The following is a 25,049-nucleotide window of genomic DNA, read 5'->3' on the forward strand; positions in this document are numbered from 1 at the left end:
TAAGTCATTTCTCAGAGATTCTATAAGATTGCTGGCTGATGGGTCTGCTTGATCTCAAAGCCTTGCTCTGACTTTTCTAGTATAGGATGCTGCTATATTTATTTATTTATTTATTTAAACATTTGCTTACTAAATGGTCTATACTAGAGCATAAAAATAAGTATATTGAGTTCTGCCTGCAAGGATTTGTAGTGCAATATTTCCTATGTGGATGATAGAACCAATGTAGTAAACTGTAATCAGCATTTCTATTAAAAAGGAATAGAAAATTTCAGTGTATTGTATGTGGTAAGTGAAAGGTGTAATTTCATTTTGTTTCAGTTATATGTGTATATCATGGATCTTTATAAAAATGTAATTGCTCCTCAGCCTTTTGGCTAGGATCAAGTGTAAAAATGTCATAAATAGGAAGTAAGTTCTATAATAGGGTTCTTTTTCTTTCTTTCTTTCTTTCTTTTAATTTGAGAGAGAGCAGAAGAGAGCACACATAGAAGGAGGAACAGAGGGGGAAGCAGACTCTGGCTGAGCAGGGAGCCCGAGAGGGCTCCATCCCAGGACCCTGGGATCAGGGCCTGAGCCGAAGGCAGACACTTAGCTGACTGAGGCACCCAGGGGCCCCTATAATAGGGTTCTATATAGGGTGCTAAGGAAGCATGATGGAAAAAGATAATTCAAGGAAGACTGGAGAGATGATGTTAAGCAATTTTAGCAAATGGGAATAGTGAGAGCCTTAAATACATCTAAAATCCTGAAGAGGGGAAGCCTGGGTGGCTCAGTGGACGCCTGCCTTTGTTTGGCCCAGGGCATGATCCTGGAGTCCCGGGATCGAGTCCCACATCAGGCTCCCTGTAATGGAGCCTGCTTTTCCCTCTGCCTCTCTCTCTCTCTCTCTCTCTCATATGAGTAAATAAAGTCTTAAAAAAAAAAAAAAACCTGACGAAATGAAAGAGCATACTATATGCAGGAAATTTGAAGTGGTGTGAAATAGTGGCAAACAGGAGCCAGATTTTTCCTGGGAGCTTATAGGCTACTGTACCAAAGATTTTAGATTTTATTAGGCTCATGGTTTTCTGGAGTTTCATGGTATCCCTTTGTTAAAGAACAAATACGTATATATTTTTGATTGTATCATATGATTTAGAAACATCTTTAGCAATAGAAAATTTGACCATATAACATGTATGCAGTATAAAATGGTGCCCATAAACATGACTGTTGATAAAACAATAACAGCCAAAAACTGGTTAAGTAATTTTGAGGTGGCTATCAAATAAATGTTCCTTTTCTCCTTTTTCTTATGTTTTGTCATCTGCTAGCTCTTGCTAGCAAACTAATGGTAGCAGGTGCTAATGTTTTAAGAGAGAAACTTTTTAAGAGAGTTGTTTACTTTTCCTTTGAAATTGGAAGACAATCATTTTTGCAGTTTTGAAGACATTCGGGAGCCAGCTATTGGAATATTAATGTCAGACCCATTTCTGAAGGCAGAGTTCGCAGACTTTGCCTGCAGCAGTGTTTTGTTTGGGTTGTATTTTTTTCTCCCAATTTTGCATTTTTTGCCAATATTTAAATATTGGTATGTTTCACATTAAGTGACTAGAGTTCTGTCATCTTCTGGAAAATTGAACCTTGTAGCAACATTGGTTTTTCATGTTCCTAAACAGTGGTAATTGGCTAAAATTTATAAGGAGCTATCTTCTTTTTGGCAGTTTCCATCATTCTTTTTTGTCTTACACTGGACCAATTTCACTCATTTGTTGCCTATTTTGTCCTTGTAAAGCTTTTGAATTGCCTGTATATTGTACTTTGTGAAGAGTTTTTTATTTATTTTATTTTATTTTATTTTATTTTATTTTATTTTATTTTATTTTATTTTATATTATTTATTTTGTTATTTATTGTGAAGTTTTTTTTTTTTTTTTTTTTTTCTGTGAAGAGTTTTTAAAAGGACATTTGGTATTTGGAAGATCATTCTGCCATTACTGGGGCGGGTAGACTGGAGGAATATGAGAAAGGTCTGGTTAGAATTTTAATGCAAAAAAAAAAAAATTTTAATGCAGTACGGCAGGTAAAATGCCTTTTTTTCTTCTGAACCCACAGTACCCTGTAACTTTCTCACAGTGCATACTATATATAGCTTTCTATTGTAGGTGTTACTTATCTCTTCAACTAGAGTGTAAATACCTCAGAGATAATATATTCTGGATAAATGTTTGTTGAATTATATTTATTTTAAAGACTACCATATTTATCACAAAGGTGAGGTTTCTTAGGAGTTTTAGAGTATCTCTTAACTGAAAAAAATCTTTTATACATTTTAACTATTAGTTGCAGTTTGTTCTAAGAATCAATGTGAGATACTTTTTAAAGTATGTGTTACATGTGCGAAACAGAACAAGTAGGTACTATATAGTAAGACAATAGACTTTTGATTCATCATCCTGTTTGCCAAACATAAGGACAAAACATTGTGGGAATATTTGTCTCTTGGTTTACCATGTCATTTTATGAAGTTGGTTTGAAGATTACTCCCAAGTTTTTTGTTACGGTTGTCTACTGATACCTAAAAGTAGCTTTTGATTTTCCTAAATTCCTTTTTTATCCTTTTTACTATAAAATAAAATGTAAATGCAGAAAGCATATGTGTAGCTTATTGAATTATTGTAAGACCCTTGTAACCATCTTCCAGGTTAAGGGATAGAATTTTGCCAGCCACCTTAGAAGCACTTCTATATATGCCTCTTCCCAAACATAACTCACTTAACTTCAAAAAATAATTGCTTCTCCTGACTTTTATTTTCAGCCCCAGCACTTTCTCTTAATTTTCTTTTTTGTTTTATTATCAAGTATATATACCTAGACACTATAATTAAGCTTGCACCCATCTTCTTCATTTCTTTTTGATTGTTTTCTTTTCACCTTCTGTTTTTCTTAAGGCTTTATCTTATAGGTTTATTTTTAAATCAACTTTTAAATACCTTTTATATATTTTTTCTGAAATTATTCTTTCCCTTTTATTTCAGACTCTTTCCTGAATGCTGTCACTTCATTTCTGAGCTTTTGATACAGGTTTTTCTTTAATGTCTTGTATAATATTTTTAAGTTCATTTTGAAATATAAACTCATTTTTATCTTTCCTGTGAGCATCCCTTTCTGGCATGCTTTCATTGTAGAATGTTATTTTATTCTCCCTTTTAAAAAAATTTATTACTAAAAAAAAATAAATAAAATAAATAATTTATTACTTTGTGCAGAGGGGTGAGTAAGGATGTATAATATGAGACCTACCCTGTTCAAAATGTTTAAACACAATACGGTATTGTTAACTGTAGGCACTATGTTTTACAGCAGATCTCTAGAACTTACTCAATCTTGCATAATGGAAACTTAATACCTATTGAACAACTCGTTTCCCCCTCTGCCTTGCTTCTATGAGTTTGACTATTTTCCTGTTTCTTTTTTCTTATTGTAATTTTGTATGATATTCAACCTCAATACTTTGGTTTCTTTATATCAAAATAGTTTCTTGAACTTCTGGGAGGAGGCTTAGTTCAGATAGCTCTTCCAACTTCACAGATTTCTGTTGTTTTTGTGCATCATTTAAAAAATGATAGATTTCTCAGATTTCCTGGCTCTGTTCTACTCTGACACTTCTATTTGGACCTTCTTGTTTCCTTTATCTTGTTTCCTTTATCTTGTTTGTCCATAACCTGCTCAATTTTATTTTCAGCCCCAACACTTTCTCTTAAGTGTAGGCTCTGTCTTGGAAGATAGCCCCACGTTCCAGTTTCAAGCATCCTAAGGGGACCAGACTGCTTCAGGCTTATAGGCCTTATTGTGAACCCCTTAGCTTCTCACAAATTGTCTCTCACTGCTTTCCACTGAATACCTTTTGGCTATTTTGTGCTTCTGTTCTCAAGTTCTTCATACACATTGTTGCTTCCCCTTGCTTTCTCTCACTTAGACACCAATAGAAAACAATTTGGGGGCAGAGTTGGGGGAAAAAAGGTTGGGGCTGTTGGTGGTTTGTTTCGTCCTTTGTATTACGGGGTTTGTGGTGAGACTGTCAAATAGTGTCATAAAAGTTACCCATAGGTTTTTGGGTTTGCTCTCTAGTTGCTCTTTGTTTTATGTTAAGATTCACGAGGAATCAAAAATTTGCTGCCACCACAGCTGATGTTTTCTGTAATCTTCCTGAAATTTTTAAAGGAGTGGTTATATCTTTTTTTTTTTCCCCAAAAAATCTTGGCAAAAAAAACTTACTACTTCTAAAATTATTGCCACTTAATGCTGTCCATTAATTTTATATGTCACAGCACTCTGAACCTGTTGTTCTGCCCTAATTATTTCTTCTTAGTTGAGAGCATTTAAAAGTCTGTTAAAGATCCTTTGGGAAATTTGAAGGGGTCATGGGATTATTTTACAGTTGTAAATACACAAGTGTTAGTGCTTTGACATTTAATGCGTTAGCTCTTTCCAGTATTTAGAAGCTAATCTACATCATTTACACCTAGGGCTATTCTTAAATTATGGAGGAAGAATTGGTTAGGGTTTTGAGAACTTGTTGATTTTTCCTTTCCGTAAGATAGTAATTCAGAAGTATGAAATAATCAGAAAGCTTAATGGGATAGTCAGTCTCTTGATTGATGTTTAGAAGAACAAAAAGTTCAAGGTAAAGATACTTATTTAACAAATAGCAAATACTTTATGTTAGGAATCAGATACATGTAAATAAATAATTGTAGTGTGAGGCATACCGTTCTAGACATAGATTCAAGACTAGTATGGGAACACAGAATGTAGGAACCAGCTTTCCCCAAGGAATGGGTTTAGGTAAGGTGAATTTTTTAGTTATAATAGAGGTTTACAAATGGTTTATCATTACCTTTAATAAACTCATTATTTCTTTGTTTTTGTAGACTTTTCCATTAGTAGTGCTTCATACAAATGGTTTTACTCTAGACTTCCTTTAATTACTACTTCCAATTAGCATATTGCTCAAATGGAATTAAAATGATTAATGCTTAAAAAGTTTTCTGATACTATTTTCCAAATGCTTAAGTGGAGAACTAAAATTTAAGAAGTGAAAGGCTCACAGAGCAGAATGGAAAAATGTTATCTAGCCTAGTGTTCTGTACTTGAATGTTAATTGCTCAGTAAATATTTTTTAATGAATATAATATTACCTTTCAAATTTTTGTTCTTTGGGGGGAAAATCTCCTTTATTGAGTTGAAAAAAATTAAGAATATGGTATAATTTGGGCTTTGCATGTCTAATCTACTTGGTAGCAACTGAGAGCCAAAGTATACTTTTTCACAGTACTCTACTTAGGGTTGTTGTATCCATTCTTCTCTTCTCTTCTCTTCTCTTCTCTTCTCTTCTCTTCTCTTCTCTTCTCTCTCTTTTCATTCTGGAGTAATTCTTTTTTAAGGCATAGAGCTTTAGTGTTTATAAAGTAATTTCATTTTGCTTTGAGCTATTGACACAAATAACCACCATTTTGTGTGTGTGTGTGTGTGTGTGTGTGTGTTTTAAGGACATATAAATGCAATTGGAACATAGTAGGAGAAATAAACATCTCTAAAAAGTTCTGGTAGTAATTGCATGGAGGATTTGTCATTAGGATTTGGCTGAATGGTTGTAGGGAAGGTAGACAATGCAGATGTTGGACTAGCAGGAGCAAGGATATAAATAGAGAAATGCACAGGAAGTATTCGGACAGAGGTAGTCTAGTTTGAACTAACTTTAAGTAGAGGATTAGCTTGAGGATACAGATGCTGAGTAAGATGTATTTATGATAGTATGTACTTTTTTTCATTCGTGTACTTATGGAATAATAGGCAGGGTGGCAGCTAGTGTAGTAGTGTGAAGAATGTGAGTTCTGGAGCCATATTCCCTGAGCCTATATCCCATTTGTTTTATGTTAGAGTTTGTGATAATGAACGTACCATTTAATCTCTCTGTATCTGTTTCCACATATAAAATGGGTACTAATAATGGCTACTGCTTGGTAGAGTTGTTACGAAGATTTTAAGAGTTAATACTGGTAAGGCATTTAAAACAGTTCCTATCAATGAGCATTCAGTGAACTTTTTTTATATAAGTACTAGCTCTCTCATTTACATAACTCATGTGTACATGATTTATATATACACATAGCAAATGTACATATGGGTAGGATATAAAGGTTTTACTGTATATATATATCTGCAGGAAAGCTGGTAATATTCAAATTTCAGTTTTTGATGGTAGTTAGGTTAGTATAGAATGAAAATCCAACCATCTCATTTTATAGATGTCCAAGTTATGTGGTAGTAGAGCTAGAACCAAGATCTGACAGACAACAAATACTTGAGCAGTAAACAGAACAATCATCTCTGCCATTATGTAGCTTTCATTCGGTTTGGAAAGATACATAGTAAGCCATCTCGGGTGATAAATGTTATCAAAAAGTATAGGATATTATGGAAAGGCAGAATTTAGGACCCTGTCTAGTCTGGGATGTTGAGAAGGTTTCACTTAAGATTTGTAAGCTGTGATGTGAATGATAAATAGCAGTCAGGACTAGGTGAAATGAAGAGTGTGTCAGGCAAAGGATAACATTTCTAAAGGCCCTGGGGGAGGGGAAAGCATGGGCCTATTCAGACTTCTAACATGAGGAGAATCTGGGAAAGAATGACAAAAGGTGTGGCCAGAGAGGTTACACAGGGGCTGCATTATGCCAGATCTCATATACTGTGTTTGGACCTAAGGGTCCCCTTGATGGATTAAGGAAGAAAGGGACCATGTCAGATTTGCATTTTATGAGATTATATTCTAGAGAATAGATAAATAGAAGATGAGGCCTAGATACAAGGAGACTGATATAAAAAATACTGTCAGAGAAACTGTGTATGTTTGTGCAGAACACGATTATAAGGGGTACCATTCATGTAGACTACTATTATAGCAGTCTGGATCAGAAATGGTATTGATCTGGACTATTGTTGTGACTGTGAAAATGGAGAAAAATTGGCAGGTTTCAGATTTTACTGTTTCTCCAAAATCTATCCCCAGACCACACCTGTCTTCTGAACTTTATTTTTTTAAATCTTTTTTATTTTATTTTTATTTTTTTTATTCATGAGAAACAGAGAGAGAGAGAGAGAGGCAGAGACACAGGCTCCATGCAGGGATCCTGACGTGGGGCTCCATCCTGGGTCTCCAGAATCCGGCCCTGAGCCGAAGGCAGCGCTAAACCACTGAGCCACCCGGGCTGCCCTGTCTTCTGAACTTTAAATCACATCTATCCCAAATGACAACTATATTTGAATATCTCACAAGTCGAACTCAAGAGATCAAAACAGAACACAAATACACACATACACACTCCATCACTACCACCACAAACATTGATCTACCTCCAAGAAAAAAAGCAGCCATTTTGCTGTCAGTATTCTCTAATATCAAATAGAACTAACATCCATTCAGTAGCTGATCCTATCTACTAGTAGTGACAGCTAGACCTCTTTACTACATAGGGCTACAGTTGATTGGCTATTTAGAATTTAGTTATGTTCTGAATAAGTTTATTTAGAAATTTGAAAGTTTATTAGGTTAAGTGTTACTTTTTACAATGCCTTGGAGATAGTGTATTTAATAAGATCTTTAATAATTTTTAGCATAAATATATTTTACTTCAGTAATTACAGATAGAGGGTCAGTTGAGTCTTAAGTACTTAAAAAAAATAAAATGTACTTATTTCATATCATACTTTTAATTAATCACACTTGTGCTGTTCTTAGAATTACATATAAAATCCATATATTAAATCAACTGTCAGAGTCCTAAGTTTTACGTTTGCTCTCCAAATTTGATATAGAAGGCTGTTAGTAAGATAAGATATCATTTTCTGCATTTATTAAATTTATTTCAAATTTTGAATGTTCCTTTAAAAGATGCCTTTTTTCAGTGGAACAGTTTAATTGACTGTGGGAGATTTACTGCATGACTGACTAATTATGGCTTATTTCAAAGCATTAAAAGTAATTTCTATATAAATAAATTTTGATGACACAGAATACTTACTGTTTGTATTCAGATGCCAACCAAATTTACTTGTGTACTTTAGGACATTAGATCTGTTGACTTTCAGGTTTCTGTAACTTTGTTCCTTGCAACAAACACTACTTTTCCAATGTGGCTGGTATAGAACTGTCAGAGGACCAAAGGGCTGGTTGGTTAGTGAACTGATTACTGTATAGTTTGTAGCATAGGTGACTTCTAGATGGCATGTATGTTTTCCTCCACTAGTGATTATTTTTTATTTTTTTATTTCTGTTTTGTCAGTGTTTTCCAGCCTTTAATGTGTTTTCCTTTGGATGTCACATTGATGGCAGTTCCAATGGTTGAGAAAAGATGGATTTTCTAGGCTGGATTTACTCTGAGAGCTAGTAGTGCTTTTTTCCCCTATCATATTTAATAACATGTAAAGTAAATTAGTGCTGTTTTAGATAGTATTAGAAGTTTTTAAGTTATTTTGTCAATCAGTTTTTTTAAAACATTTGATATTAGAACTAACCATTTTCCTTATCAGATCTTTGTGGTACTGCTTTTTTAAATCAGTATTTCTGTGTGTGAAAGGCAAGGTTACATGCCACCATTCGTTTTAAGGAAACGTGTTTGGTCTTTATACAGAAAATACCTGGTTTGTTTACTGATTAGAAGCAGTGTATTTCATTTTTTATTTTTTTATAAAGCTATTGCTTCATTTTAACTTCCCCAAGAAACTGATGAACAACTGAGACACTTTTTTAAAGAGACAAATACTGCAACAATGTGTAGGGGAAGTCCATGTACTGTGTACAATAGCACAAAATTATTTAGATAGAGATGGATTTAAATCATGGTTTATACCGTGTACCTGGGCAAGTTAGGAGGAGGAGAAAAATGGATTCGGTGGGAGATTACAACAGAATTTGTTCCCTCAGATTTAGTGTTTTCTGCTTTTAGCATTAGTTCAAGAAAGGTCGTTTCCTTCACTCAATTTTATTTCTTTTTTTTTTTTTTTAATCCCTTTTTGAAAAAACAGTTTCCCTATGAAACAAATCTTTGACCCTTTTGTATTCTGCATCCCCCCTCCCCTTTCCCGCCCTTTCTTGACTGGAAAATGCAGCTGCACACATTTTTTGTGTAGAGACAATGGATCACATGCTGTGTCACCTAAATCTATGACCAAGAGGCAGTTTTATCCCTAAGAGACCATAATGCTTCAGTTGTCCTGGATACATGACATCATGTAGCATTATAGTCAAACACACGTCTTTTTTTGCAGTACATTTGGTATTTGAATCGACCCTCCAATTCTCAGTATTGGATTTTATGGGATGACAGTATTTATAATAGGGAATCTTAATCAAAACAAAGATGTTATTGTTACTCAAAGGGAAAGATTGAGTTCCTTCTTTTTATACATCTAATTTTTTTTCTTTCCTGGGGGTTACCAACATTATCAGATATTTTGAGTTAATGGAATATCATTAAAGTTCTAGTGTGTGTTAGGTTTGTTACACAGTGCCTTGCGAATAGTATGTGCTCAATAAATGTTACATTTTGTTTTTACTCTCAGTGTGGTAAATTAACAGGAGTAAAATTTTCCTTTTTTAAAAATGAGCTCTTAGGATTTAGAAAATAATTATCTGTAAACTGCTAAAATATTTTATGTTATGCTTAATATAATAAACTTATACTATTGGATAAATCCAGGAAATATAATTCTGTGGCTTCCAGGGTTGAGAAAAGGTATTTTATGTTAATTAATTGATGAAAATCGTTTATTCTCAAGGAGATTGGAGGTAAGGAAAGGAGAGAGAAACTGAATGGAAATTTCTTTTATGTGTTTATCTTTATCAGAGAAAGCTTAAATTATGGTAAAGAACTGAGATAATAGCCAGGCCCTGCTAATAAAATCACAAACATTTTGGAATTCTGTACTGTGCCATGTCTCTGTGGTAGATTTGCTTTTTTCTTTGGAAAACAGTGTTTAGTGATCTGACTAAATTGAATGACTATTTCCCTTTGCTAGAGTTGTCTTACCCCAAGTCAAATAGTTTTTTATATTGGTTACTTTAAAGTAGGATAGGAAAGCCACAAATCTAAGATGGGGCCTACTCTTTGGTGGCTCTTTTGACATTTGCAGGATTGTTTGATTTACTTATGACATTAAGTTATTGGTAGGAGGAAAGAAGGCAAGTCAATAAAAATAAAGTTTCCAAATTCTTAAGGCCATGTAAAAAGATAAAATTAGAAATTGTAAATGCATATAATTAAATATAACCAAAAAATAATACTCATTTGTCACATGCTTGATGAATTCACATGTTTAAAGTATTTATAATGAGACTGATTTTAAGTAGAAAGCTAGACTAGAATAGTGAAAATGATGAGAAATAACTTTCTGAGATGCTGTAGGTCAGATGCTGCCATATTGTTCAAGGTTAATCATCCCTTGCTTTTAGCCTAGGACTGACAGCAAGTCTTCTGCAGGGTTTCTCTGTGCAATTGCTCAAGTGTTGGTTTCATCTTCTTCCCAGTTCTAGTAAAACATAACAGATGGCATAGTGCCTTTTCATTCTAGTGTAGTAAAAACTTTTAACAGCAAAATTGATTTTCCTCATTACCCTTTTCGGGTTTTCCTTTTTTTAAGAAAATGAGGAACTCTTAAGATTTACAAAATAACTAGTATTTGTAAACTGATAAAATATTTTATGTTGAGCTTATTATGATCTTATGCTGTTGAGTAAATCTAGGAAATACGCTAAGAAAAGAAATATTCAATGATTTGCTGGGGGGCATGCAAGGAAAAAAATTGGAATAAATTTGCTTTGGGATATCAAGAATTGACTAATATTTTATTTTGATCTGAGTATTTCTTGGTGCTTTTTAAAAATTTCCTAATGAGAATTCCTAGGTAATATAACGAATTAAAAATAAATTTTTGTTAGTTTTTTAAAAAGATTTTATTTATTTGTTCATGAGAAACACAGAGAGAGAGGCAGAGACACAGGCAGAGGGAGAAACAGGCTCCCTGCAGGGAGCCCTACTCAGGACTTGATCCCAGGACCCAGGGATCACGTGCTGTGCTGAAGGCAGATGCTCAACCACTGAGCCACCCAGGTGCCCCCAAAATAAATTTTTAACAATTAAAAAATTATTTCACAAATAGTGTCTTAGATTTAGGACTTGAAGAACTGTAATATAGGTAAGATAAAAAATTAAAGTTGAAAAATATAACATCAGGAGACTCAATAGTATTGAAAAGCACTTTTTAGAAGTATTAAACACATCATTAATAGAATTGAGTTAATTGCAGTTATTCCTTATTTATAGCTATGGATCTGTATTACTAAAGCATGCACTTAAAAAGTTTCATATTCATGAGAATTGCTGGACCGAGAGCCTGATTTGGCACGTTTTTAAGTAAATTTTATATTCATTAACCCATTTTTTTATGAACCCATATTTTTCTCCTTTTTTTTGAACCCATATTTTTCAAGTACTATAGCTATTCTGGAATCACAATACTATAATATCTTCAAAGAAGAGATTATTATCTTGGATATTCTAACCTGATAAGAATCCTGTAAAAGGCTAGTAGATTCTGAATTCTTTGGATACAAAAGAATGTACTGTATATGTAGATCTTTAAATTTCTGTTCAGTTTTGGCTATAACATTATATTTGCCACTATATTTTTTCTTTTTGTTACTGAGAATGTCATTACTAGTGAAAATTCAATATTTTTTTTAACTTTAGAGGTAGTGCATTTTCTTTATTTTTTATAAATTATCTTTTTGTGTATGAGAATGTTAGCATCAAGCAGAGCTGTTAATACATGAACTTAGAGTTTTTGGAGGCCATTAATACAAAATACTAAAAAAGTTCTAAAAGTTTATATGATTTAGTTTCTTTTAGTTTATTTAAACTAGAAAGATTTGAAGAAGAGTTCTCTCATGGAGCAAGATTGGTAAAATATTGATATAACATAAAGTTGCATGGAAACCAATAGAATAAGGAAGTGAAAGTCGAATCACAAAGAGAATGATGAAACTGTTATTGCAGCACTCTTCTGAGAAGTCCTTATTTCAGGTGGCTGCTTTGCCAATGTCATTGGTCATAAGGGAAACCCATTCTTAAAGTTAGGGTTTGATTTTTTTTTTTAATTTCAAAGCATAAAGTATTGTTACTGATTTTGTATTTTAATTTTTGTATTTATAAGATGTACCATTTATAAATCTACCTTAGGAAGGAAACTAATAATGATTTTAAAAATTAATAACAGTAATAATAATTATCATCTCTGTACCTCGTATTCATCGTGCACTTACTCTCTAGCACTTTTCAAAGTGCTTTATATGCTCATGTAATTTGTATTAACAGTCTTAGGAAAGTCAGTACTATTACAATTCTAAATTGATAGGTCTTATAGCCTATTGAGTGACAGAGCTGGGATTTGAACCCAGGCAGTATCTCTTCACAGCTCATGTTCTCAACTCTCTGCTTTACTGCCACCAGATGTGATTATAATATCAAGAATAGTGATTTAGATTTTACTGTTTTTTATAATATGAAATTGCTTATCCTTCACAATTTTAACTTCAGCTATACTGTCTCTTCAAGTTTCTGTTAAATATCTCCTGGTATTACATGTATTAATTCCTTTCTCAAAGAGGAAGCCTTTGATTTTACAGTCGTGCCATAGTTGTTAGGTTCCGTGGTAAAATATGGCCACAGAGGCATGAATGTAGTAGGAGTAAAAGGATTGTGGTGTTTTTGTTTTTGTTTTTGTTTTAATCTTCTTTGAAGGAGGACTAAGAGAGGTTATTCTGAAGAGTATATATGTTATACTTCTCTTTCTCTACCTTTTCTCCACATTGCAAGATAGTTTAAATATCTGTATACATTTAGGTATTTCTGACATTTTAGAATTCATAATATGTATTTTCTGTTTATCAGGAAGTTACTTATTCTGTATCCTCAACTATTAAACCACAAATGGACAAAAAGAGATCCCTAAATAGTTGGGAGAAAAATTATCAAAGCTTATGCATTAAATTCATGCACCCTAAGGTGAGCTCTTTGCACTTCTTGATCTTACTGTGATCTTATATGAAATTCTAATAAAATTTTTTTTGCTTTCTAGTCTGTAACAGATAATGGTAGTATATAATTCCATGTTAATGATGGAGAAATCCAAAATGCTCTGAATACCAAAGTTTTTTCATAGTGTTATTTAGTAGCAAAATATGATCTGAACTGATGTAAAACTATTGATGGTCTTTATTTACCCTTTTCTTAGCAAATCTGCATTTTGCTACGGAAATATTAAAATGTTCATTATGGAGTTCTGCCTCACATCTCACTGACATAACATATTTGCATTGTAGTTCCTTTCTAAACTCCATAATATTCTAAATTCTCAAATATATTTGCCCTCAAGGATTTTAGATAAGGGATCCCACACCTGCATAATCAGGTACAGTGAGTGCAGTACAAATGAAAACTAGGATATAATGAACTTAAGAAGATTAATCCAGTAACTCAAGCATAGCAAGGTGAAGCCTTTTAGCGTGGAGCAGTATTTCTCACCTTGAATAATACATGGATCTCTTTTAAAGAAAAGAATTATAGATCCCATTTTAAGAATCACTGACTTTAGTTCCTGAAGTAGCTTTTTTAAATAAGTCTTTCTCTTTGAAAATAGTAAAATACATTTTTATACTGTTACTAAAATAAAAGCACAAAATGAAAATTTGCAAAAAACTCTTGGCCCCCAGTGTATATCCATGGGACACCTTGATTTGAGAATTTGAGAAATAACTAATAAAGTGGCAAATAGTCCTATATACTAGAATAGCTCCTATAACTTTTTTTTAAGCTTTAATTAATTATTTATTCAGAGAGAGAGGCAGAGACACAGGCAGAGGAAGAAGCAGGGTCCATGCAGAGAGCCCGACTTGGGACTCGATCCCAGGACCCCGAGATCACACCCTGGGCTGCAGGCGGCGCCAAACCGCTGTGCCACCAGGGCTGCCCTCCTATAACTTTTTTTTACCAAGTTTGTTTATAATGACAAGCCTGAATCATAGTTAAGGGGTTAAGATATCTTTCCTGTCTTTAATGATTATGATTTTTAAAAGGGATGAAACATCCTCCTTAAAACAAAAAAAGTACACAAGTTTTGATTAACTACCTTCCACCTCCAGGAAAATGTCCTCTACCTACTTCCAGTTGGGAATTACTGTCATAATGAGCAACTCTTAGACTGATAGAGGAGTGAGTCAAATTCCTTAAGTGTGTTGAGGCTGAAGAAATTTAAGAAACCGTGCTCTAAGATACAGGATAACAGATTAGTGGTACTGCCATCAGGAACTAATATAAACATCTGTTTCCAGCAACATGGAAAACTAAATACCTGGACCAGCTTTTCTGCTGAAAACAACCTAAAATGCTCGATAAAATGCATCAGTGCCCTGGCACAAAAGTAAAGAATATTTAGACCGAACACTAATTGGAAACCCCGCGAGAACCCAGCTCAGTAAGCTGAGTACTGAAGCTGGCTATTGCCTTGAGGGTATTTACCCAATCAAGGGATTTTCTGTTTTCTTAGCCTTATGGAAGTCAGTATCAGGAAGCAAGCCCAGACCCAGCCCAGATAAAACACTGTAGCAGGAAATAGTCTTCCCCATTACAGTGGAGCCCCACAGGACTATAACTTCTAGACATAAGAGTGATCTAGATATTCTTTCCCTTCATGTCCTTAGAGATGACAAAATTATCTTTCCAGAATATTGCTCTTAACAGGAAAAATAAAATCCCTACTGAAGATTTGTTAACCACAAACTAGCCCTCACACAGGTTGCCTAAATTCACACTAACCTCAAACTAAGAATTTAAAATGATCCTGCATTGTTACTATTCCCAGGGACCTGACAGAAGCACGCAAGTCATCATGATCAAAGAATTGCTTTTAGTAAAGTTCTATTGGAAATTAGTAGCTTAGGGGCAGCCCCAGTGGCTCAGCGGTTTAGCACTGCCTTCAGCCTGGGGCGTGATCCTGGGGACCCGGGATCCTGGGGCGTGATCCTGGGGACCCGGGATCGAGTCCCACATCGGGCTCTCTGCTTGGAGCCTGCTTCTCCCTCTGCCTGTGTCTCTGCCTCTCTTTCTCTCCCTGTCTCACATGAATAAATAAAATCTTTTTAAAAAATGAGTAACTTAGGGGCGCCTAGATGGCTCAATTGGTTAAGTGCCTTCGGCTCAAGTCGTGATCGCGGAGTTCCTTTCAAACCCCACATCAGGCTCCCTAGTCAGCAGAGAATCTGCTTCTCCCTCTGCTCTGACTCTTCCCACCTCCCAACACACTCACACACAATACTTGTGCTCATGTGTATGCTCTCTGTCTCTCAAATAAGTAAATAAAATCTTTTATAAAAATGAGTAGCTTATAATAAAAATTTACAAACTATCCAAGGAAACAAGGCATAATATAAGAGAATCAGCAGAATCAGACTTGCCAGTAGTTCATATCTTGGAAGTATCAGATATAAAATATAAAATTAGTACATTTAATATGTTCAGTGACAACTTGAAATGAGGAAAAGAGCAGATATTTCATAAAGAATCAGGGGTTCTAGAAATAAAAACGTATAGTAATTGAAATTAAAATTCAAAAGATAGATCAGGGCAGCCTGTGTGGCTCAGCGGTTTAGCAGCGCCTTCGGCCCAGGGCATGATCCTGGAAACCTGGATCGGGTCCCGTATCAGGCTCCCTGCATGGAGCCTGCTTCTCCCTCTGCCTGTGTCTCTGCCTCTCACTCTCTGTGTCTCATGAATAAATAAATAAAATCTTAAAAAAAAAAAAAGATCAAAGTAAATAGGCTCCACCGAAGGAAAAATTGGTACGAGAGATGAACATCTGAAGAAATCCAGAATGCAACACAGAAAAGAAAATGGAAAACATAAAAGAAGTAAATAAAGGAGAAAATTTTAAGAGAAAACAGAACACTTTTAGAGGACTATCAGGTTTTAATAATGATAGTGAAAGTAGAAGACCATGAAATGATATAATACTCCGTGGAAATAAATCTAACAACTATAACCTATTCTAGTTCAACCTAGAATTCCATAGCTAGCAAAAATGTCTCCTAAACAGAGGGTAAAATAAAGACATGCTCAGGTAAATAAAGTCTGAAAGTTTAATAGCAAACCATGTTTTATGTAGAGGGAAAATGGTCATAACAAGAATGAGATTCAAGAATGAATAATCAAAGAAAGTTGTAAGTATATAGATAAATTAAAAAAAAATTTTTTTTTATGATAGTCACACACAGAGAGAGAGAGAGAGGCAGAGACACAGGCAGAGGGAGAAGCAGGCTCCATGCCCTGGGAGCCCGACGTGGGATTCGATCCCGGGTCTCCAGGATCGCGCCCTGGGCCAAAGGCAGGCGCTAAACCGCTGCGCCACCCAGGGATCCCAGTATATAGATAAATTAATAAAAATTAACTGTAATAATATTACTTATTATTAACTATAAATAATAAAAGTTAGAACCAAAATGCCAGTTATTTTAGTTATTTACAAAATACCTGTTCTTATAAACCAGGAGAAGGTGATCGAATGTAGTATTCAAAAGATCTTTTTATTACTCAGATTAAAGGTAATTTTGGATTTTGATAAGAATGCATGGTAAAAATTGTAAGTTAACACTTTAGTAATAGAAATAAAAATATAATTTCCAAACTAATAGATTATAAAAAAAAAAACAGGGTAAAAAAATCTTAAAGAAGGCAAAAAAAGAAGGAAAGAAATGTAGAGTAGAGCACCAAATGAGGCATTAGAAGTAAATATATTTATACCTTATATTTAAAATGTTCAGCTCTGTGGGGTTTATTTTTTTGTAGTGTTTGTTGAATTTATTAAGTGATAAATGAATTTACATGGGAGAGTATAGATAGAAATAACTACTTTTATAAGTGAAGTCACCCTGCCTGAGCTTTATGAGGTTTAAAGCAGAGACTGAAAGGAAACAAAAGGAAAAAAATGTTGAAAGTAAAATGATGGAAAAAAATATACCAGGCAATTAGTAGAAAGAAAGCTGGCATATCATTTGAAGTAGATGTTAAAACTAGTAGAATTACTAGAGGAAAAGAATTGATCTATTAATGGTAAATGTTTCAGTTTTGCCAGGAATAATAGCTTTAAATTTGTATGCACTTACAACCATAACCACAAAAAAAAAAAGCAAAAATTAACAGAACTACCAGGAAAAATAGACTAACTTCACCAGCATAATGGGAGATTGAAATATATCTTCCTCAGTATTTAATAAAGAAAACAGTGCCACCCCCCCCCCCAAATTGGTGAGAATATAGAAAAATTGAACAATGTAATTAACAAGCTTAATTCAGTGGACATCTGTTTCATCCAGTCAGTGCAAACATCAGCTGACTCATGAAAATCAACCACATACTGGGTGGGACCAAACAAGTTTTAACACATTTCAAAGGATTAGTATCCTATGGACCATTTAAGTTAGAAATTAGTAAGAAAAAAAATCACATGGCAATTAATAAGCATTCTTCTAAATAACTCATGAATGAAAGAAGAAATGTTAATGGAGCTCAAACTGCTTTTTGTCTGGGAGGAAATGTTAGGTCATCTTTCAGGTTTGCTTGCAGCAAACACAACCCTGAGAAATGGTCCAAGTAAAGGCCTTTCATTCTTGGCATGTCTAATGGCGATTGGTTCCCATAACAGGAAGGATATTTTTTTTTTTAAGATTTAATTTTTTGGGTTTTTTTTTAAGATTTAATTTATTTTAGAGAAAGAGAGCATGAGCTGGAGGAGGGGCAGAAGGAGAGGGAGAGAGAGAATCCCTGAGCAGACTCCTCACTGATTGCAGAGCCCCACGTGGGGCTGGATCCCAAGACCCCGAAATCATGCATGACCTGAGTTGAAATCAAGAGTCAGATGCTTAACCAACTGAGCCACTAAGTCACCCTGGGAAGGAATTCTTTTTTTAAAAATTTATTTTATTTTTATTTTTATTTATTTATTTTTTTCTAGGAAGGAATTAGTAAATGAGACATTAACCATAAAGGAAATAAAGGGTTAATAAATTCCATCATATTAAAGTTAAGAACTTTTTTTTTTTTTTAACGATTTTATTTATTTATTCATGAGAGACAGGGAGGCAGAAACACAGAGGGAGAAGCAGGCTCCCTACAAAGAGCCCAATGCAGGACTTGACCCTGGGCCCTGGGATCATGCCCTGAGCCAAAAAGCAGTTTACTCAACCACTGAGCCACCCAGGCGTCCCAATAACTTTTTCATTCATAGGCAACTAATAGGCTAAAAAGACAAACCATCTACTACAGAAAGATATTTGAATCACATGTAAGGATTAGTATACAAACAAAACAAATGACTGCAATAGACAATTAGTAGAAGAGATTTCTTATATGCAGGTTTCCCCTTTTCCTACAAAACCTTAGGAAGCCAAAATGGAAGTGAAGAAGCAATTACCATTAATTTATATGGAAAATTTTTTGAACATTCCCAAAGGCAACATTCTCATAGGCTTTTCTGATACCTCAGGATGCATCTTGCCAAGGGATGCACAAAATAAATCAAGAAAACCACAGAAGCCCATAGGTACAGTTCAGAGCTATGGCAGGTTGGTGCTGAGGTGCTGAGTATAGATCCCCTGGCAAAGGAGCTTGGCATGCCACCCTCCTTGCTCAAGGTATGCATGTCTCTGTAATGGACACTTCAAAACAGACTCTGTCTACTTCTTGCCTTTTTCTAACAGCGAAAATCCTCTTCTACAAGTACTAATATAGGTCTTTAGTAGAAGCAAAGTGGTGTAATAAAAGCTTTGAAAAGCGGGAGATACCTACGTATTCAACTCCCATTACTAATCTGGGAAATGCAAATTAAAACATAAGGAGATGAAATTTCATAGTCATTAGGTTGGCAAAAAAAAAGTTTGATGAGTACATGGAGTAAACAGAATGCCCATACATTCCTGGTAGTAATTTGTCATGAGAGAAAATACTGTGACCCAGTAATTCCACCCAGTATGTTCTGCTTTTAGTTGTGTACCTCAAAAGTTCTTAGCAGGTGTATTCCAGGAATTATGAACAAATGCTACTTGTAATACCCTCAGACATAAATCATTGTCTTCAAGAGTATAATAAATTTAGTATATTTGTAAAGTAGAATACTAGTCCTCTGTAAAAGTGAATTATTGCTGCTATAATGTTAATGAGTTTGGTGGTGGGGGGAACAAGTTTCAGTACAATTCAATTTTATATGATGGTTAAAAATATAAAGGGCTAAAATAATGTTTAGGGATCCTAACATGGTAAAACTATAAAGAAAAAATGTTTTTGTTGCCTAGTCTTTGATACAGTCAATTAAAAACATGGACATTGGGCAGCCTGGGTGGCTCAGCGGTTTTAGTGATCCTGGGCCTTCAGCCCAGGGCCTGATCCTGGAGACCTGGGATCGAGTCCTGTGTCGGGCTCCCTGCATGGAACCTGCTTCTCCCTCTGCCTATGTCTCTGCCTCTCTCCCTAGGTCTCTCATGAATAAATAAATAAAATCTTTAAAAAAATAAAAACATGGACAAATAAAATAAGTAAAAAAAAATGTGTGTGGTAATAATTAGCATTTTGTGTTTAGAAAATTTCTTAGTTATTTTGGGCAAAAGAGTTATCAATAATAGCTTTTATAATACCTGTAATACCAGGGTAATTTTGAAAATTCTGTACCTTAGTTTCCCTTCTCTAAGCTCAGTCAAGCATTGCCTCTCAGAACATTGTTAATACTGACCTAAGCAAAAGTGCATTCCTCTAACCTTTTGGGAAATGATCCAAGAATTCCAATATGGAATTTTATTTTTCTTGTCCTAGAGTAGAATATCACTGTAATATTGAATATCTAGTATCATTGTAATATTGAAATTAGGATGGAAATACACAAATCTCTAGTAGATACATTTGAGAGATGCATGTGCTACACAGATGTGAAAAAATGATACATTTTAATTCTGAACCCTCTTCTCAAGATACTGCCATGGCCTTGCACAATGAAGATGTAGGCAGAGGTTTGCAGAGTGATTTTACTGGGCTTGTTTGAACTCTCAGCTTTTTATATTAAGTTCTTTTTTTTTAAATTTTTATTTATTTATGATAGTCACAGAGAGAGAGAGAGGCACAGAGACACAGGCAGAGGGAGAAGCAGGCTCCATGCACCGGGAGCCCGACGTGGGATTCGATCCCGGGTCTCCAGGATCGCGCCCTGGGCCAAAGGCAGGCGCCAAACCGCTGCGCCACCCAGGGATCCCTGAACTCTCAGCTTTTAAATTATTCTTGTCTAAAGAAATTCAGTTTTTTTCCTGAAATGTAGAATATTTGGAGGCCTAACACTAATGTGTACTTTGCAAAATTGTCTTGTACATTTACCTACTTTTTTGTAGCATTGTCTTGGTTTTTAGGAATTGGTTTATTAGTGGATGTATTCATTACTCGGGTTATGCTAATTATATTCCTAAGAAATTCGAGTATTGTTTTCAAACCCCACATCTAGTCTCTTGACCCTAATGCTTATGTTGAGTGATATTTATTATGTGTAACAATTATGTGTGGTTTGTTGAAGTATTGTTTTTAAAAGATTAATAAAAGGAAATGTTACATCACTAGCCAGATTTCCTTTTATTTCTTTACTTGTTCTGCTTTATGAAACAAACTTCCACACACATTATTAATGACCTGCTACTGAGTGGTTTCAGTTCATTTTAAGAAGCAGTTTCTCATGAAGTTAGGATTTTACAAACAAAAGTAAAAGTTTGAAAAAAAAAAAAACAAAAGTAAAAGTTTGTTTTTTAATATTGTGAAATATACAGGTCTTTCTGTTGTAATATTACATATTATATATTTCTGAAAACAGTAAAATATTGTGCCAGCTGATGGGTCAACTCACCTAAAAGCATGAAGCTTTGTAACTAGAACACTAACAAATAAATTTTAATAGGAATATTAGAATATTGGAACGCCTGGGTGGCTCCGCAGTTGAGCATCAGCCTTTGCTCAGGGTGTAATCCCCAAGTCCTGGGATCGAGTCCCATGTCGGTCTTCCTGCATGGAGCCTGCTTCTCCCTCTGCCTGTCTCTGCCTGTGTGTGTGTGTGTGTGTGTGTGTGTGTGTGTGTGTGTGATGGATAAATATTTTTTAAAAGAATATTAGAATATATTTAAAGATATATTACATTTATTGCAAATTTTAAAATACTACAATTTAGTTTGTTTGTTTTTTTTTTAAAGATGAAAATAGACTGATGGATTTGCAGGGAAAGGTTGATGCTACTGGTTATGGAGGCCAGGGTAAAATGCATTAAGATTTGGAGAGAAGAGCTCATTAACACTTCCAAGAAAATGCATGTGGCCAAGCTGTGCCAAGAGGAAGAACATGGGTTGAATGAGAATTGTGTACAATACTGTATTTTCAGCAGCTTGCAGCTTTCCACTATGTTAGCCTATTTTGGGTTCAGCTGTTATTATTTAGTATTGCAAAAACATAGGCTGGTAAAAATCACTTAGAAACCAATGTGATTTTCACATTGTACTAAAATCTTTCCCCTATTTACTAGTGAGCTAATTTGTGTTACAGAAAAGCTTGGTGGCAGAATAGGCTGTACTGAATTTAAGAGGTGGCTTCTCTTTGGGGTTTTTTTGGTTGGTTTTGTGTTTTGTGTGTTGTTCTGGTTTTTTGTGCTGCCTTTTTTTTTTTGTGGCTTCTGTTTTTGGCTTAGCTTTTGATAAGTCCATGACCTTTTTGTGATTTGATTCTTTGTGAAGTGGAAATACTATAACTAAAAATAATCTTAACACAACCTTTTCCCCCTTGAGTATATTTTAATTTTTTACTATAAAAATAATAAACACTTTAAGGAAAAACTGGTAAAGAAGAAAAAATTACCAAGTTGCTAATATAAACCACTGTTAGTGTTTTATGTATTTTTACTTTTTCACCAATTCTTAATAAGCTTTTTTTGTTTACTTTACAGTCTTCAAGAAGACCATTTTTAATGACTATTAGATTGAATAGATGCACTTCAGTTTAGTTAGTAATAAAATGTGTAAATTGTACTTTTCTAACAGAGGAGGAGGAAAGAGAATCTATTTTTCCTCTGTAGGATTATTTCACTGAAGTGACTTATAAGTAGAATTATTAGGTCAAAGAATATGACTTTTTATTTGAAATACAGTCGACAGAATATTAGTTTCAGGTGTACAAACAGTGATTCAACAATTATATACATTACAAAATGCTCATCACAATAAGTATATTACAATGTTACTATTTTTTTAAGATTTATTTTATTTATTTTAGAGGAAGGGGCAGAGGCAGAGGGAGAAGAAATAAATCCTCATGCAGACTCTCCACTGAGCATGGACTCCGAGATCATGACCTGAACTAAAATCAAGAGTCAGATGCTTAATTGACTGAGCAAGCCAAGTGCCCCCCAGTGTATTACAATATAAAACTTTTTTTTAGAAAAAATTTATTTATTTGAGAGAACACAAACGGGGAGGGGCAGTGAGGAAGGAAGAAGCAGACTCCCTGCTGAGCTTAGAGCCTCACACAGGGCCTGAATCCAGGCTCTGGGATCATGACCTGAGCCAAAGGTGGACATTGAACCAACTGATCCACTCAGGTGCCCCTCAGTACGTTACAATATTATTGACTAGATTCCCTGTGCTATACTTTTCATCTCTATGATAAATTTTATAACTGGAAGTTTGTATTTCTTAATCCCTTTCACTCATTTCACCCATCTCTCTATACACTTCCTCTTAGTAACCCCCAGTTCTTTATGAGCGTATTTCTCTTTTTATTGATGTGTTATTTGTTTTGTTTTGTTTTTTAGATTTCATATGTAAGTGAAATCATAGGGTATTTGTCTTTCCATGTCTGGCTCATTTCACTTAGTATAATATCTCCAAGGTCCATCCATGTTGTCACAGTGGCAAGATTTCATGCCTTTTTATAGCTGAGTATTAAATATTCCATTGCTTATATATACCATATCTTATTTATCCATTCATCTAACAGTGGACTTTTTTAAAATTTTTATTTATTTATGGTAGTCACAGAGAGAGAGAGAGAGAGAGAGGCAGAGACATAGGCAGAGAAGCAGGCCCCATGCACTGGGAGCCCGACGTGGAATTCGATCCCGGGTCTCCAGGATTGCGCCCTGGGCCAAAGGCAGGCGCTAAACTGCTGCGCCACCCAGGGATCCCTAACAGTGGACATTTAAGTTGCTTCTATACCTTGGCTATTGTAAATAATGTCACATTAAACATAGGGGTGCATATATCTTTCTGAATTAGTGTTTTTGTTTTATTTGGGTAAATACCCAGAAAGAATTATAGGATCCTTTGGTACTTCTATTTTTAATATTTCAAGGAACTTCCAAACTGTTTTCCACAGTGGCTGGACCAATTTGTATGTTACCAGTAGTATATGAGAGTTCCCTTTTCTCCATTTCCTCACCAATACTTGTTATTTCTTGTCTTTCGGATACTAGCCATTCTGACTGGCCTAAGGTGATACCTCATTCTGGTTCTGATTTGCATTTCCCTCTGGTTCTGATTTGCATTTCCCTTGGGCATCTTTTCATATGTCTCTTGTCCATCCGTATGTCTTTGGGAAAATGTCTATTCAGGTCCTCTGCCCATTTTTATTTGGATTATTTGGGGATTTTTTGGTGGTGCTAAATGAGTTCTTTATATATTTTGGATATTTAAACCCTTAACATATATATCATTTGCAAATATTTTCTCCCATTCAGTGGGTAGCCTTTTATCAGGTTTATGGTTTCCTTTGCTCTGCAAAAACTTATTGTTTGATGTAGTCCCAATTGTTTATTTTTGCTTTTGTTTCCCTTGCTTGAAGAGACAGATCCAGAAAAATACTATTATAGTTGATGTCTAAGAGATTACTATTTTCTTTTAGGAATTTTCTGATTTCAGGTCTTAGCATTTAGGTCCTTAATCTATATTTAGTTTATTTTTATGTATGGTTTAAGAAAGTAGTCCACACATTTCATTCTTAATCCATGTAGCTGTCCAGTTTTCCCAACACCATTTATTGAAGAAGAGGCTCTCTTTTCCCCATTGTGTAGTCTTGTCTCCTTTGTTGTAGATTAATTGACCATATATGTGTGGGTTTATTTCTGGGTTTTCAGTTCTGTTTCATTGATCTATGAATTACTGGGTCAAAGATTATGACATTTTTAAAGATTCTTGGTACATATTCCCAGTTAGCATTCCAAAATGGCACTAGCTCCTTGCCCCAAGTCATGTATTAAGTATTTTTTAAACCATTGCTACTTTGGGCAAAAGTAAGTATTATTATTTTTATTACTAATATTTGTGCTTACTGCATACTAGGCACTGTTCAAATACATTGTCATACTTAACATTTGTGTTTTGCTTTGTGTTTCTTTGATTATCAGTAAATTGGGTATTTTCTAATATGCTTGTTATTTACATCATTTGTGAGAAAAGATCATTTGCCTAATTATTGTGGTGGAGTTAGTATTCTAAGTGGATGGTGCTCTAAAGTATAATTTAGAAAAAGCTCTTTTTCTCTCCTTAAAAATACAGTCACAGTTCAAACCTTACTAAGAGAATGTCAGCCTTTTTGTGTCAGTACTTGACTTTTTAACTTTGGTTGGCTGTACAAGTTGTATAATCTTTGGCATATATGCTGCCATAATACTGCTTTATGTCTTAAGGTAATGGGATTTTATTCTAAACCTGTAATTCAGAGGAATAACATTCACAGCCATCTGAATTAATTTCTGAGGAGAATATATGTTATTCTCATATCTGTCAACAGTATGTTTTAATTAGGATTGCTAAAAATATAAGTTCCTTAAGAGATTGAATGTACTCTAGTGAACAAAAAACTTGAATACTGAACTCAGTCCGGTTTATAATT

General features: G+C 34.5%; 1 protein-coding gene across 4 annotated transcripts in view; it reads left to right on the forward strand.

Moving 5' to 3' along the window:
- Positions 1–25,049, forward strand: part of FOXN2 (forkhead box N2) — a 66,137-nt gene that overhangs the window by 6,856 nt on the left and 34,232 nt on the right. Inside the window, exon 1 of one of the 4 annotated variants that reach the window (XM_072768283.1) lies at positions 12,993–13,106. The exons of the other annotated variants lie outside the window; for them this stretch is intronic. The gene's annotated coding sequence lies outside the window, so the exon portion shown is untranslated. Of the gene's footprint in view, positions 1–12,992; positions 13,107–25,049 lie in introns of those variants that run through there. 4 annotated transcript variants of the gene reach the window in all.

The sequence above is a fragment of the Canis lupus genome, chromosome 11 (genome assembly GCF_048164855.1).
Source record: "Canis lupus baileyi chromosome 11, mCanLup2.hap1, whole genome shotgun sequence".
Lineage (NCBI taxonomy): Eukaryota > Metazoa > Chordata > Mammalia > Carnivora > Canidae > Canis > Canis lupus.